The sequence below is a fragment of the Heterocephalus glaber genome, unplaced genomic scaffold, assembly GCF_053883595.1.
Source record: "Heterocephalus glaber isolate CG9 unplaced genomic scaffold, H.glaber_assembly_v1.0 deba00001564, whole genome shotgun sequence".
Lineage (NCBI taxonomy): Eukaryota > Metazoa > Chordata > Mammalia > Rodentia > Bathyergidae > Heterocephalus > Heterocephalus glaber.
This window is the reverse complement of record NW_028258351.1, coordinates 14,392,417-14,408,262: the sequence shown is the minus strand read 5'-3', so window position 1 is coordinate 14,408,262 and position 15,846 is coordinate 14,392,417. Positions and strand designations below refer to the sequence as shown.

Below are 15,846 nucleotides of genomic sequence, written 5' to 3'. Positions count from 1 at the left end.
AGCTCAGTGGTACAGCATTTGCCCAGCATACAGAAAATCCTAGAAACACACACACACAAACAAACACATAAACACACACAAATACACACACACACACACAATTTGTGGCCAGCTCAGTTTAAAATCAACTGAGCCTCAAGTCTCTGGCAAAACAGTGCATGACTCACTGATGTAGAACTCAGTGGGAAGAACTGGAAAATTTACTCTTAAGATTTTGCTTTGGAAAAAAAAAAAAGATTTTGCTTTGGGTTTGTTTTTTAAGACATCTTTATCTTAATGCCAACAACTTCTATGGTGTTTACAGTTTATTTATTAAAAGGACAAACTGAATGTGAACCACCTACAAATGAAAGTCTTATTTTTTTTCCCCAGATACCTAAAAAGCCATAAGATAAAATCATTCACATATATATGTATATACACAATAAAAAGGGGAAAAAACATTAACATTTTAATGTAATATAGACCATACAAAATGGATGTTCTAAATTAGAAAACCAAGAATTTTAAGACACTGATTTTTCCTTCCCAGAAACTTCTTCAAACTTTGTACGATATTTTACCTGAAATATTTATATAACAAAAATTTTAAGTGTCAAATAATCCTACTAAAATGTTTTCTCATTGAAAGTTTTATAAATATGAGATGAAGAATTTTAAAAGTTGACCTCCAAATTAAGCAAAAGATTCTGCCACATTTATCAGAAACATACACTGCTCTTAAGCCAAACTATCTTGAGCTCTTGATCACTGAAAAATCGTCATTCTGTGCTTTTGTAACTACAAATTGTAGGGATGAGGAAATGTCAGACATCCAATAGTGAATTATTCCCAACCCACTCATTCATCACCATACTAACACTTCTACTTTTTAATCAGTTTAAATGAACAAAAATGTGTAGATAATAAATTGACACATAAAGTTTATCAAAATCATTTACATGAATTTAAAATTCTTTTAAAATTGTCTACTCCTATAAATCCTTGATACAAGCCATTCAAGTGACCTACTCTCTATTTAAGCAGTACCTTACAAAAAGGTCCCTTTCAAGGGGCAACACAAGAGAAAAGGTCTATATAAAGAGCCTTTAATGCAATTTCTCCTTTTCCCCTCATTTTTGATGTTCATTATTTAAAAATCAAAAATAGATGACTGTATTAGTACAAACTAAAAAGACATATTGTAGTTTTCTTACTTTTTTTGCAGTATACCTACTGCTACTTCTCAAAGATTTCTAGTTTATCCATTTAATACTTACTTGACTAGACCAATAAAAAGAAAATACATGTGTGCATATATGTAAAATATATACACATATATAGACAATAAGTGTCTGCTTTAGACCAGGAACACTGTTCTATAACTCAATTATTCAAAGCTCATCTTGCAGAAAATGGGAAAACATGATATTTTAAGATTTACTATAGAGAAATGCTTTTGTTGTAGCAACAATTAGTATCAAATAATCTTACAAAACATAAGAGAAAAATGCTATGAAAGGGCAATCTAGCATTTCACAGCTTCAGCTCCCTTACTCCACCCAGTCTTCTCGGCTCAATGGTTGTTCACAGCATCCACAAATAGTAGCCCATTTTTTTAAAAGGAGGTGCAAGGAGGTACCAAAATAAGGTTTTCTCTATCTAAATCAACACATAAATATTTTATATGAAAAATGGGTTCCATTCACTGATGTTAAAAAAATACCAGCTTTAAATTTGTTTTAGAAACTCCTTTTCTCAACAGTTCACACAATGATCATTTATAACAGAACATGAAAGAATAAATCACCCTAAATTCAGATTACTATTCTGCTTTAACAAAAACCGCAATTTGCAACCATCAATTATTTTGCAAAAGTGCACCTTGAAGGACACACACTGGAGATTAAATGTCAACTAATACCTTAAAGCCAAATCAGAATCTTTTAAGTAAAACCTTTAAATATATATAACATATCACTACCGACATACCCACATAGGAAATATTCCTGATTAAGTAACTGAACCCTGCAGCAACCAAGCTCTGCTGCAGCAAAAAAAAAAAAAAATTAAGCAAACACTACCGTAGCAGAAGGGTTGGGTGATAATATTACTGGCATGAAAGGCCCAAGCACTGTCTCCTCCGCCCTAGCCTCAAAAAAAAAAAAAAAAAAAAAAAAAATCACACAAAACAACCCATCCCCAACAAAAATAGAAATACCCAAATTGGAACAAATATTTTGTTTAGCCTTTAACATGAGTCTTAAGGACCGTGGCCTTAAGTAGAGGTTGTAATAATAGTAATATATCTTCTTCCAATTGTCCCTTAAAAGTAAAGGGGAGGGGGACCTTGGCATGACATCGCCCATCCAGAAGAACACAAATCAGAGTCCCTTGTCTTCAAATGCACAGTTTCTTAACCAAAGGACTGCTATGAACTGGACCCAAACCCCAACCTAAAAGGAAAATCTACTGCCCTCCTCCCAAGGAGTTCTTGCTAAGTCACTGAAGAAAAGGCAGAATAACAAATAAAACCAGGTACCTCTCTCTTCTAGCTCAGATACTGATAACCTCCTCCTCCTCCTCCTCCTCCTTCTCCTCCTCCTCCTCCTCTCTGCTGTGATGTTTAGAGTCAAAATTTGCCCACCACCTCAAAGGCATTTTCTCACCTGGGATAGGCTAAATAGATTCAGGTACTGCGTTTCCTAAAGGAGTGGGGAGAAGAGATTAGAGGAAGGGGAATGGAAGAGGGCCTCGAAGCTTAGTGTTAACGTAAATAGGCAACTCCCGTCCGAAAAGCGGGTGTAGAAAGGAAAACCCTGCTCGATTCAAAGGGTAGATGCTGCAGACAGCTCAGGGGATCGGGCTCTCGTCCTTACGGATGCAGAGATTGGACCACTGCACCTGGGGGCCAGGGAGACGGCCATCCTGCTCACGTCAACCCCATCCTAAGGACAGGTGGGGACGGAACGCCTGGGAGGCCCTGTGGGTGCCGTGCCGAGCCGCGGAGGGGTGGGGACTACGGAGCTTGCCTCCGAGCCCGGGGAGAGAAGGCAGGCAGAGCCCTTTCCCCAAGACCAGAGACCAGCTCCCCACGCCCTTCCTATCCAATAATACTTTTCTTGCTAAGTCACCGCGGGAGGAGGGCGATCCCCTGCCGACAGGGCCGCGGGGAAGAGTCGCGACGGTCCCGGCGGCCCCCGAACCCGGGCCTGAAGGACGCAAGTGAGGGCAGCGCCCTCCCCGGCCAGGGCCCCCCCTCCTCCGAGCCTCACTCAACGGCCGTCGCGGCCGCCATTTTGAGAGCGAGGAGAGAAGAAGAAGGAGGCGGCGGCGGCAGGGGGAGGGGAGAAAGGGAGGGAGGGGACCGGCGCAGCCACATCGTCAGGCCGCCGGGCCCAGCCCGCAGCCGCCCGAGCGCGGTGGAGGAGACAGAGGGGAGGGTGCAGACCCTTGGCGCCTTACCGGAGCGCTGCACCGCCGCGTCCGCAGGGCCTCTTCCGTCCTTCACTCCCATCCACCGGCGGGGGAAGGGGGAGGGAGAGGGAAGGGAGGAAGGAGGGAGGGAGGGAAGGAGGGAGGGGAGGATGGCGCGCTGGGCCCGGTCCTCGGGAGGGGGAGGGGAGGGAAGCGGGCGGGCTCTTCAGCCGTTCCGGGGCTCGAGCCCAAGCCCAGCGCTCGCGGTTTCTGTTGCTCGCGCCCGAGCGCTTCCTTCCTGCCCTTTCTCGTTCTCTAGACCCTCGGGCCGCTGTTCAATCGCTCCCTCACTCGCTATCTCGGCCGTCGGACTCCGCCGCCGCCCCGCCGCTCCAGCTCCGTCTGTCACAGGAGCTGCCCCAGCGCCCTGACGTCACCGCGCCGCCGCCGCCCCAGACCCGCCAGGAAGAGGGAGGGGAGCGGAGGAGGGGCTGCGGCGCATGCGCGGGCGCGGCTGGGCCCCTGAGTCGCCGTCTTCGTCCTGGCGAGCGGGCGATCGCGGCCAGTGCTACTTGGCGGTACGGAGTGGCCGGTGGGCGAGCGTGCGCACGAGGCCCTGCTTTTCACGTCCCTCGTGCCGCTATAACCTTGGAAGAGCCCCTTTTTTCCTCGACTCTGTTGTGTCCCCTCACGAACTCTGGTCCCACTCACCTAACCGCCCCGCTTTTGCCCCACTGCATGCTGCGCTCTCTCCGCTTCCCCGGCGGACAGCGGGGACCAGTCGGCGCCCCTGCATCCCGGCCCCGGTAGGTTCCAGAGTAAGAAAGCCCGGGCCAGGCTATCGCCCATTCTGCCTGCGGCCTGCTGTATTATCACCACCCCGCCAAAAAGAAAGGGAAGTAGGTTGGTTTGCTTGGGAGGGGGAGCGGTTGAGGTTAAAACAAGCAGATGAAATGCCTTCGTTCTCTTCCTTTTTATTATAGATCTTTAATTGGGAGGATTCGCTTTTAGATGTGATTCAGCTGTTATTTTCCTTAGTCACACACCACGCATCAGAGACTCTAGAAGTCTCGAAACTGACTCCCAAAGAAAGACCTGGAACTTTATCCCTACAAGGAATATCGGCGTGAGTGTGTGTGTGTGTGTATGTTTGCTAAATTATCAGTTGAAATATTGATGACCTCGAAGTCTTGAGGATTTGTAGTCAATTTATTCCACACAGGAGACGCTTAATTTTTAAAACACCGGATTTGGAGTTTTGAATAATTCAATCTAAGATTCTTTTAATAAGTATTGAATGAGATTGTTTCATTATTAATTTATATTGTCCAAAACATAGGCTTAGGTTTATATTTACTGATTTTATTCTCTTTATGCAGGTAAATATACACTGTGTTTTTAAGCAATAGTGTTAGGCATTTCTGGTATGAATCCTGTTCCAACACATGCCAGAAGTGTGACCTTAGGTAAATTAACATACTTCTCTTTGGTCTCGATTTCTGTATTAAATAGACTTAGTAGCCAAGCATCGTGGTACACGCCTGTAGTCCCATCTACTCAGGTAGCTGAGGCAGGAAGATTAGGTGACACCAGGAACTCCTGGAGAACACAGCAAGATCCTCTTTCAGCTAGGGATTTAGCTGAGTGGCACCGAGCCTGCCTCACAAGCTCAAGGTCCTGAGTTCGATGCCCTGTACAAAAAAAAAAGATCCTCTTTCAAAAGTAACAATGATATATTGACCTAATAAATATTAACTTCTAAGGCTTTTGTGAGAATTGGAAAGAAGGTGCTGAATAGGTGATGGATCTCACCTTAGTGAAGCTCATGGGTGATTCATGTAACTATTTCTGTTGTTGGTACCAAAGTTTCTTTTACCAAGAAAGGTTGTCTCTATCCCTGAAGTTTTCAGAAAGGAGTATGAACCAATCATTTGAAGGGTTTGGGTGTTTACCTTCAAGAAGGTAGGAAACTAAATCACATAGTCTTTGAAAGATCATTTTCCAGATTTACAGTTCTAGGGTTCTCTAATGACAAAGACTATGAGGCACAGAGTTAGTCTATATGCTGCAATTACTTACACCCAATAAAAGTCAATAAGCATAGGGCTGGGGATTTAGCTCAGTGGTTCCGCCACCTGCCTCACAAGCACAAGGTCCCGAGTTTGATCCCCAGTCCCCCCCCCACAAAAAAAGAAAAGTCAATAAGCGCAGAATAAATTAGCCCTTGTAAGAATCTACCCTCCTTTCATTTTTACATTTTAAAATATTTAGTGTTGCCTGATAGTCATGCTGCTTAATATTTAATCAGCTGAGTAAATCGTTTCTTTACTTTTTTAAATGAATGCTTTAAAAGTTAACAAAATTGCTTAGAGAGAAATCAGAAGAGCATTGATGAATACCAATGTAATACAAATAGCTACCTCTAACCTCCACGAACCTTGAGCTCACAGGCTCATGTATTTAGAAAACAAATTTGTGGGCCGAGGATTTTGCTCAATGGCACACATGTGTGCCTGCCTCAAAAGCACACAGTCCTGAGTTCAATCCCCGGTGCCAAAAAAAAAATACACAAATTTGTATTACGGCAGGACATGATGGCACATGCTTATAATCGAAGAATTGAGGAGGCTGAGGTGGGAAGATTACATCAAGTTTGAGGGCAGCCTGGGCTACATAGTAAGCTCAAGAGGAACCTGAACGACATAGCAAGACCCTGTCTCTAAACAAATAAATACCAAAGCCCTTGAGGGGGAGCTAATAAAACTCTCCTTGGATATGATTTTTCTGGAAAAAAACCCAAAAAAACTATTGCATGCTTAATTCGATTTGGAGCAATATGTTGTGGTTCTGTGCACTCTCAGTTAGTTGCTAACACTATAGATCCATTTTAATAAACACTTGTCTACTGAAAATGGAGAATTAGGACATCTATGCTATCAATCATAATTCATAAAGACCTACTATATTCATCCAGGAAACATTTAATAATGGATATTTTGAATGATGTTTCTTGGGAAAAAAAAGTATAAACATCCGTTTTATTTAGCTCAGTTTAACAATCTCCCCATTCATTTAAATTGCAAATCTTTATTTTTCTAGCAGACATTTTCAAAATGGAAACATTTGTTTCAATTGCTACAGTAAAATTAGTGTTACTTTAAACAATTCTGCAAATAAGCTGACTGGAAGAAACACTCCAAAAATATTGCTATTGGAGAGAGAATAAAACGTCTTCTAAAGTATCTGCGGAGCAAAAATTTGCTCACAATGAGTACCAATGTTAAAAGATTATTTTTGAGAATTCAAATATACATTGTATGTGCAAATATCATAGAAATCAATTAGCAAATGGTGAGAAAGAAGCTTTTGAGCATACAAATTATATGAATCAAAGTCCCATTTAAAGAACTATAGTCAGGCATGGTGGCGCATGCTTATAATCCAGCACTTGGGAGGCTGAGGCAGGAGGATTACCGTGAATTTGAGGCCAGCCTGGGGTACACAGTGAATTCAAGGCCAGCCTGAGCTACATAGCAAGACCCTGTCTCAAAAGATAAAAGGGCCAGGGATTTAGTTCAGTGGTTCGCTGTCCGCTTCACAAGCTCAAGGTCCTGAGTTTGATCCCCAGTACAAAAACAAAAGAAAAATAAAATAAAGACTTATGATCCAACTGCCAAAGGTCTCATGCTAGGATACTTTAGCTAATTAATTTGTGTGCCTACATTTCCCCAAAGCATGGATATGTCAATAAGGACAGATCGGACTAGACCAGTCATTCTTCATCTCACAGTCATGATATCCTCTTGTGTCATGAACACTAGTAGGCCATAGAAACAAATTAAAGGCTATTAACAGAGTGAAACTCAGCCTCGTTATAAAAGGACTATTTAAAAGCCACACTTTGCAATCCGAAAACTTTTAAACACAGGCGAATGCATATACATATATGTGCATGTATATATATGCACATTTACAGTGCTAACATAAACATCAGACAAAAGAATGATTAATTTAGGATGTCATCACATGGACCAGGCAGAAGGTAGAACAAACTTTGTTCACTGTTACTGTGTATCTAATGAAGTAAAAGATTAATTCTTACTTGAAGAAGTCTATATGAAGATGATTTAAAATAGAGTTTTAGGGCGAGTGATTTAGCTGTTCGATCCCTGGTACCAAAAAAAAATTTTTTTAAATAAAATAGAGTTTTAGAAAACAGCTAGGTGGCCGGGGATTTAGCTCAGTGGTTTCGCCACCCGCTGTGCAAGTGCAAGGACCTGAGTTCGATCCCTAATACCAAAAAAAAAAAAAAAGAAAACAGCTAGGAACCCAGGAGTGATAGCATAGCCTATAATGCTGGCACTTTGGGAAGTTGAAGTAGAAGGATCTCAAATCTGAGCCTAGCCTGGGAAACTTGGCAATTTAGTGAGACCCTGTCTCAAAACTTTGAAAAAATTTTCAGTCTGAATATGTAGCTCAGTATGAAGGCCCTAGATTCAATCTACAGTATCTTAATTAATTCATTAAAATTAAAAATGGCTAAGGTAAATTGGGTGTGGTGTTGAATGTCTATAATCTTAGCTATACAGCAGCCCTCATGAGGATCACCGGTTCAAGCCCAGCCTGGAAAACAAGACCTTATCTCAAAATTTAAAAGGGGGTGAAGGGCCTGTGTTTAATTCTTACTACCACCAAAAAATAAAAGAGCCAAGGCTAGAGATGTAGCTCAGTGGTACAACTCTTGCCTTCTTGCTTAACATGCATTTGGTCCTAGGTTTAATTACCAGCACGCCATAAAATAAAAATTAAATATGGCAGGATATGGTAGCACATACCTATAGTCCCAGCACTCTGGGAGGCTGAGGCAGGAGCACTGCAATTTCGAGCCCAGCTTAGGCAATTTAGCAAGACCCTGTGTCAAAATAAAAATAAGGGTTGGGGGGCTGGGGGGCTGGGGATTTAAGTCAGTGGTGCTGCTGCCGCCCGCCTCGATAGCACAAGAACCTGAGTTCAATCCCCAGTACCAAATAAATAAATAACTAAATAAGGGTTGGGGATATAGCTAGTGAAAAGGCCCTGGGTTCAATCCCCAGTACTGTAAAAATAAATAAATAATCATATTTTGACCCTGCTATCGATCTTAAAGAATTTTAAAAAAATATTTATGCTATTATTTAACTTTTTATTGTAGCAAATTTCAAATATACTGTATACAAAAGTAGATAGAATGAAATAAATGAAATCTCATGTACCTGTCACCAGGTTTGACAATTATAAATTCACAGTGAATCTTGTATGGTGTACTCTCACCCATTTCTTCCCTTTTTTTTTTTTTCCCCCAGTACCGGGGATCAAACTCTGGACCTTGCGCTTGGGAGGCAGGCAGCGGCACCACAGAGCTAAATCCCCTGCCCTTCTTCTCATATTATTATTATTATTTATTTATTTATTTATTGGTACCTGGGATCGAACTCAGGACCTTGCATTTGCAAGGCAGGCGGCAGCACCACTGAGCTAAATCCCCAGCCCCCTTCTCATATTATTTTGAAGCACATACTGAATATCACATTACTTTGCCTACTAATTGTTTATTACTCCAAAAGAAAAGTAGCTCTTTTAAAAACAGTCACTATACCATACACCTAAAGGAATAACAATAGTTCTTTAAAGATATTTTGACCTGCCCCTTTTCTTTTGCCCATGAACAGAAGACAGAGAAATTGGACGAGCAATATAATTAAATAATCCTACACAATAGAGTTCTCCTGGAATACTCAAGTTGAACTACTCACAGTTTTCTCATGGACACAATTTAAAAATTAATATAACTGGGCATGAGAGTCAATGTCTATAGTCCCAGCCACTTGGGGCTTAGGCAAAAGAATCAACTGATTTCAGGAATTGAGGCCAGTCTAGCTAACATAGCAAGACCCTGTCTCTTGAAAAAAAATTAATATAAACTATTAGTTTTTAATTTAAAATGAATATTAAAAAATAAACAAATAAATAAAATGAATATTAATTGCCTGGGGATATGCTCGAGGTCCTAGATTTGATCCCTAGCCCCACAAAAATAATAACAATAAAAGCAAAATGACCAGGAAAGGTTGTGCATGCCTGTATCCCAGCACTCAGGAGGCTGAAGTATGAAGATGACAACTTTGAGACTAGCTTGGACTGCATAGTGAGACCCTGCCCCCAAAAACCCATATAAATCATGTAAATAAAATGAATTTTACAGGAAGAACTGATTTTTACACCATATGACTACCCATGTCTAAAACCGCACCCAGTAGATTTTTTTATCTAAAGAAAAAATTGTTTTTTCCGCACTTTGGATTGAACACAAGGCTATTACCCTGAGCTTCAGCCCCAGCCTTTTCTCTTCCCTGCCTGTTTATTTATTTATATTTTGAGACAGAGTTTCACTAAATTGCCCATGCTGGCCTCACTTTTGCAATCCTTCTGCCTCAGCCTCCCAGAATGCTAGTAGTCCAAGTGTGTGCCACAATATTTGACCCAGGATTGTACATGACCAAAATCATGACCTCCAAAGAATACAGTAACAGAAAACATTGAAAAAAAAAACCTTTCTAAATAAATACATTTTATTTTAAAATTCTTACAGAATAGAACTGATCTGAATGAAAATGATTTCACAAAAATTGAAACAAATAGGAAAATTCAACTCTGTTAAATAGAGACTTGATCAAAAAATCAAAATGAGCTAAGTGTGGTGGCACATGCCTGTTATCCCAGCACTCAGGAGGCTGAGGCAGGAAGATCATTGTGAGTTTGAGGCCAGTCTTGGCTACATAGTGAGTTGAAGGCCAGCTTGAAGTAAATAGCAAGACCTTGTCTCGAAAAACTAATAAAGTAAAATGGGACTGGGGATTTAGCTCAGTGGTTTTGCTGCCTGCTCCGCAAGCGCAAGGACCCAAGTTTGATCCCCAGTACCAAAAAAAAATAATAATTATATATATATATATATATATATATATATATATGTATATATCATACGGGGCTGGGGATTTATCTCAGTGGTTCCACCACCTGCCTCGCAAGCGCAAGGTTCCGAGTTCAATCCCTGGTACCCCCCTCCCCCAAAAAGTCATTCATAATGTATAAAAGAAGCCGGATGTGGTAGGGCACACCTGTAATCACTGTATTCGGGAGGCTGGACCAGGAAGATCACTGTGAGTTCAAGGCCAGCTTGAAGTGGGGTGGGAAGGATGAATAAAAGAGAAAAGAAGGGCTTCCTTGTTTGAAGTACAAATTTGGAGCCCAAACTGCCACCCCTTCCACCACATTCCATCAGCAGAAGGAATTTATATTATTTCACTGTGCATCCTTGACAGCATTCACAGCCCATTCCAGATTCATTTCTTTCCCTCCTTCTAACCTCCTCCTCCTCGTCCTCCTCCTCCTCCTTTTCCTCTTCCTCCTCTTCTTCTTCTCCTTCTCCTGCTGTGCTGGGGCTCAAACACTGTCTCATGCATGCTGAGCATGTGCTCTACCACTGAGCGACACCCTCAATCCTAGAACAAACATTTTTTAAGTAGCTATGTGGAGACACTTTTTTGAAGTTTTGCTTTGACAGTTTTCTCACTTTCTGCTGTGATTAATTGAGGTGATCATATGGGCTTTTCCCTCACTTCATGCTATTAATATGGTATATATACAACGATTGATTTTGTAAGATGAACCATCCTTGCCTTCCAGGAATAAATCCCACTTGATCTTGATATATAATCTATCACGATGCTTCTGGAGTTAGAATTGCTAATATCCTGGTGAAGATATTTGTACCAATATTCATATAGGATATTGATCTATAGTTTTCTTTTGTTGTACTATCTTTGATATCAGTGTAATGCTGACCTCTTACTCTGTAGGAAATATATACAATAAAACCTTGGGCTGTGAGTAACTTGACCTGCAAGTGTTCCACAAGACGAGTAAATATTTCTAATAAATTTTAACTTGATGAATGAGCGATGTCTTGTAATACCAGTAGTATGTGATGCTGAACATCACATGATCACAACTGAGCCTATGGTTCTTCTTTCTTTCTCCCTGTAGGATTGTGGGTGATCATCTCCTGGAAGCAAGAAGTCATGGAGGAGAACTCTTCTGCAGGATAGGAGGAGAAAAAGGTGGAGGAATCCCTCACTTCAAATGAGATTAGATTAAAACGTGGGAAACATTTTTGAATGATATTAAAATGTGGGAAACAGTGCATAATTTTGTAGAAAAAGAGAATCTGTTTAAAAACAATGGAATGTCATATTTCTGTGAAATCCTCAAAAGGAGGCAGAAGCAAGTGTCATTGGATACATTCTTTATTAAAGTTGCATAAAAAGAAACCATTCCATTAAGCCAATAGGTAGCAGTGATTTCATTAGTGATAGTGAAAGTCCTCCTACACAATAACCCTCCTCTCTCTTATCTCTCTCACAACAGCCACAAAGGTTTTCAAAGATAAATGCAGATTTATTTTTGTTTGTATTTTGTATTTTACTTATTATTTTGTATTATGTTACAGAATGTTTTTTGGGTTTTTTTTTGGTACCAGGGATTGAACTCAGGACCTTGTGCTTTTGAGGCAGGCAGCAAAACCACTGAGCTAAATCCCCAGCCCTGTATTATGTTACAATATTGTAATCTTTTTTTTTTTTTTTTTTTGAGACAGGGTCTCTGTATGTAGCCAAGTTGGCCTCAAACTCACCAGGATTCTTCTGCCTCAGCCTCCCAAGTGACGGGATTACAGGCACGTGTCACCACATCTGGCTGTAATAATTTTCTTTTTCTTTTGGTACCAGGGATCGAACTCAGGACCTTACATTTATGAGGCAGGCGGTGGAACCACTGAGCTAAATCCCTGGCCCTGGCTGTAATAATTTTTATGTGAACATTTTTGAGTTATAGAATGAATCATCTGAGTTTCCATTGTTTCTTATGGGAAATTTTACTTTTTTGGGGCGGGGGGGAATTTTACTTTGATATACAAGTGCTTTGGATTACAAGCATGTTTCTAGGACAAATACTCATAAACCAAGGTTTTACTGTGTATATATAAAATGTTCAAAATATTTATTTGTGTTTATAAGGAATAATAGAGGAAAGTACATGCACTCCATCTTCCCAGAAATGGAACATGGACATTTTCTTTTCCCCTGAATGGTGTTTCACCTCCCTGGTCTCGGCACTAAATGATAGCAGCTCTGCTTAGACATTGTGGCAAAAAAAATCCTGGGTTAGAATTATTTAAATTTGCTTTTGGGCTGATGATTTAGCTCAGAGGCACTGCACCTGCCTTGCAAGCGCAAGGTCTTGAGTTCGATCCCTGGTAGCTGAAAAAAAAAAAGAAAGAAATTTTCTTTTATTGTACAAGGAAGGATTTTTTGTTTTTGTTTTTTTGTACCAGGAACCAAACTCAGGACCTTGAGCTTGCCAGGCAGGTGCAGGGCCACTGAGCTGCATCCCTGGCCTGTGGAAGTTACTTCTTTTTGTTTGTTTTTTTGTTTTTGGTACCAGAGATCGAACTCAGGACCTTGCGCTAGTGAAGCAGCATTACTTCTAATATTTAATAACTATAGCTGGGGATTTAGCTCAGTGGTTCCACCTCCTGCCTTGCAATTGCAAGATCCTGAGTTCGATCCCCGGTACAAAAAAAAAAAAATACTATAAAGATGTGATGAATGTTTCTTCCTCTTTTTTTTTTTTCCGTTGTTTTTTGAGATAAGGTCTTGCTATGAATTTACTATGTTTGTTTGTGGGGTTTTTTTGGTACTGGGGATCAAACTCAGGACCTTGCGCTTACAAGGCAGGCACTGGAACCACTCAGCTAAAACCCCGGCCCACTATGAATTTACTATGTAGCCCAGACTGGCCTCAAACTCATGGCAATCCTCTTGCCTCAGCTTCCTTTTTTTTTTTTCTTCAGGTTCTTGAGTGCTGGGATTAACAGGCATGTGCCACCGTGTCCAGCCTATGATGAACATTTCTGAACATAATTTTTTGTTACATTGTGCTGCTTACTTCCTTAAGATAGAACCCCAAAATTAGGGTTACTAGGCCAAAAGATAAGGTCTTTTAATTTGTTTATTTGTTTGTACTGGGAATTGAACCCAGGGCCTTCACACTGTGCTACATCTCTGGTTTGTTTGTTTGTTTATTTATTTATTTATTTACATATAAATTTTGAAACTAGATCTCACTAAGTTGATAGACAGCTCAAGATGAGCTCAAATTTGCAATCCTCCTGCCTCAACCTCTCAGAGGGCTGGGTTTATAGTCATGCTCAACCATACCCAGCCCTTTCTTCTTTTTAAATCGACTACCTCGGGTTTTTTGGGTTTGTTTTGTTTTGGTTTTTTATTTTTTTGAGACAGGGTCTCACTATGTAGCCCAGGCTGGCCTCCAACTCATGACGATCCTCCTGCCTCAGCCTCCCAGGTGCTAGGATTACAGGCATGTACCACCATACCCAGCTTATCTCAGGTATTTTGTCACAGTGATGGAAAGCTGACTAACACAACTGTGATGAAATGGCACACCTGGATTTGAGCAACAATGATACAGTAGAAGGAGGATTTATACTATCTGGATTTGAACATCAATGTAATCTGAATTTTGTTATAAGGTGAATGTATTCTTACACTCTCTGGGCCAGTTGAAGCCAGAGCTGCAGGCAGTTCTAGCCCATGAGAACTGCCAATATCATAAAATGGGCCACACAGGGAAACACTGCAGAGGTGCAGTGGCACATGCTGAAGCAGAGGGATTACAAATTTAAGACCAGCCTAGTCAACTGAGACTCTCAAAATACATAAAAAGGGCTGACAATGTAGCTCAGTGGTAGAGTGCTTACCTAGCATGCACAAGACCTTCAGTTCAATCCCCCTACTGGGGGGAGAAAAGTTAAAAAAAAAAACCAAACAAATAATCTCATGGATTGTACACTCTAGATCTAGTTATTCTGAAACTATTTCCATACTTTGTTCTTTATAAGATTTAGAAATATGAGCTACTAAAACAAAAAAGAAAAAGAAAAAGTATGAGCTACTAAATTTAACCCCACTCCCCTCCACTAGTTTTTTAGGTTTGTTTGTTTATTTGTTTGGGGTTTTTTGAGACTATGTCTTGCCCTGTAGTCCTGGATGGCCTTGAACTTTCGACAGTCCTCCTGCCTCAGCCTCCAGAGTGCTGGGATTACAGGCTTGCATTTGGCTAGTTTTTCTTAAAGTAGTTTGAATTTGACTTGCAATAGAAAGAATCTTGGCCTATATTTAGGCATGGAAGTAGGAAAAGATATCAGATATTAGAATAAATTTATATAAAATAGTATTTTAGCTGGTCATAGTGGTGCACATCTTTAGTCCCTCCTACTGGAGAGCCAGAGGCAAGATCACTTGAGATCAAGAGTTTGAGATCAGCCTAGGCAACATAGTAAAACCTTATTTCAGGAAAACAAACAGTCCCACAAGGTGGCATACACCTGTAATACCAGCACTCAAGAGGCTAATGCAAGAGGGTCACTGCAAGTTTGAGCCCAGCGTGTGCTACATAGTGAGTTTAAGGCCAGCCTGGACTACATAACAAGACCCTGTCTCTAAAAACCAAAGGGGATGGGGGAAAGAAAAACAAACAAAACAAAATAAAGAAATAAAATAGCATTAAAAATATGAACCACTGGCCATGGTGGCATATGCCTGTAATCCTAGCACTTGGGAGGTTGAGGCAGGATTGTCATGAGTTCAAGGTCAGCCTGGGTTACATAATGAGTTCACAGCCAGCCTGAACTATAGAGTGAGACTCTATCTCAAAAATAAATGAATAAACCAATACCATGTAGAAGTATAGTTTGAAATTACTAAATATACTGTCAAAAAGCAAGCTATAGAATGGAAAGAAATTTTTATATGCAAGTGATATGTAGGATATATAAAAAAGTACAACAGCAAATAATTTAATAACTTGATTTGAAAATGACCAAAAGATTTCAGCCTTCCAAAAATGATACACAAATGGCCAAGAAGTATATGAGATAGGAAACAGGGACATAGCTCTTTTACAAATGGGAAGGGGACCGAGAGATGAAGGAAAGGGTGTGGGGGGAAGGGGACATAAAAAGAATGAAGAATTAAAATGTGTTACATACATGTACCAACTTCCCATGATGAATGTAATCATTATGTACTGCAAACGTACTAATAAAAATTAAAAATTTTATAAAGAAGCATATGAATAGATAGATATCACTAATCAGAAGAGAAATGCAAATTAAAACCAGATGCTACTTCACACCCATTATGATGGCTACTGTGGAAGGAAAAAGGAAAGAGGAAGGAAGGGAGAGGGGCAGGGAAGAAGAAAAGAGATCTGTCTTGTGTTCCCTATCATGAATGTATCACCTTGTATTTAACCATTCCCTACTGATAAATTTTA

At 40.5% G+C, this 15,846-nt stretch overlaps 1 protein-coding gene and 1 long non-coding RNA gene across 16 annotated transcripts in view; one reads left to right on the top strand and one right to left on the bottom strand.

Annotated features, from left to right (window-relative positions):
- The window catches only part of Pafah1b1 (platelet activating factor acetylhydrolase 1b regulatory subunit 1), an 82,127-nt gene extending 78,324 nt beyond the window's left edge, over positions 1–3,803 (bottom strand). For 8 of the 13 annotated variants that reach the window (XM_087191618.1, XM_013076845.3, XM_087191622.1 and 5 more), the window contains exon 1: positions 3,445–3,803. The gene's annotated coding sequence lies outside the window, so the exon portion shown is untranslated. Of the gene's footprint in view, positions 1–2,521; positions 2,685–3,444 lie in introns of all 13 variants that reach the window. The other 5 variants (XM_087191619.1, XM_021238294.2, XM_087191624.1 and 2 more) reach the window with 2 other exon arrangements.
- A 36-nt stretch (positions 3,804–3,839) lies between these two features.
- LOC110344414 (uncharacterized) lies at positions 3,840–15,313 on the top strand. 3 transcript variants are annotated; one of them, XR_015443191.1, is made up of 5 exons: positions 3,917–4,202; positions 4,380–4,522; positions 11,479–11,552; positions 12,089–12,166; positions 13,343–15,313. It is a non-coding gene; the product is annotated as an uncharacterized LOC110344414 (long non-coding RNA). The 3 variants fall into 3 exon arrangements; XR_015443192.1 differs by lacking the exons at positions 12,089–12,166; positions 13,343–15,313 and having other exon boundaries at positions 3,840–3,974; positions 11,479–11,774; XR_015443190.1 differs by lacking the exons at positions 12,089–12,166; positions 13,343–15,313 and having other exon boundaries at positions 11,479–11,774.
- Positions 15,314–15,846: the final 533 nt, after the last annotated feature.